This window comes from Octopus bimaculoides, chromosome 3 (genome assembly GCF_001194135.2).
Source record: "Octopus bimaculoides isolate UCB-OBI-ISO-001 chromosome 3, ASM119413v2, whole genome shotgun sequence".
In the NCBI taxonomy this organism is placed as follows: Eukaryota; Metazoa; Mollusca; class Cephalopoda; order Octopoda; family Octopodidae; genus Octopus; species Octopus bimaculoides.
Window position 1 is genome coordinate 37679819 of NC_068983.1, and position 743 is coordinate 37680561.

Here is a 743-nt window from a genome sequence, read left to right on the forward strand (position 1 = left end):
GCAATAAAGAAATAAATATACTGCCTACATTAAGGCGGTGAGCTGGCAGAATCGTTAGCACGCTGGCCAGCGAAAATTTTTCCCACGAGAGTTCCGGACTCCAGTAATGAACTCATTTACATACAGCCAATCAGAGCTAACCTTGACCTTGTTGTCAAGTTAACAAACACTCTACCAAGTGAACTCGAGACGAAGAATGTTTTGGTAAGTTGACCGATCGCCAAGTTATGCATGAAGGAGACAAGTAATTAGATAGATTTGCATCTATACCTATTATCGGATTTTGTTAGGACCACATATGGTGAAGATGTGGATGGGGGAGAATGTGGATAGAGAGTGATGTGCAAGAAACCTTCTCCCCTTACGGTTTTACAATGTAAACAATAACACAAAAAATTACGTAGAGGCAGCTATGGTAAGAACAAGATCAAAAAGCATTTTTAAATGAGAAAAGTAGCATGGTCATTCCTTACCCAAGTGACCTTATCTTATCGCCCATCACTTGTTATGCGCTCATAAATTAGTTTGATAGTTGAGCTCTGATTGGCTGTATGCAAATGAGTTCATAACTGGGGTTCGGAACTTTCTGTCTGCCGCGGTCGGAGTGCGAGTTGGACGAAACGACCACCCGATCGATGGCTGCTACTCATACGTAGTAGTCTGGACCTCCTTGGGGTGTGAGGGCCACCTAGACCGCGAGAGTTCCGCCGGGTCCGACCCGCGAGTTTGCGGGTCGGTCCTCG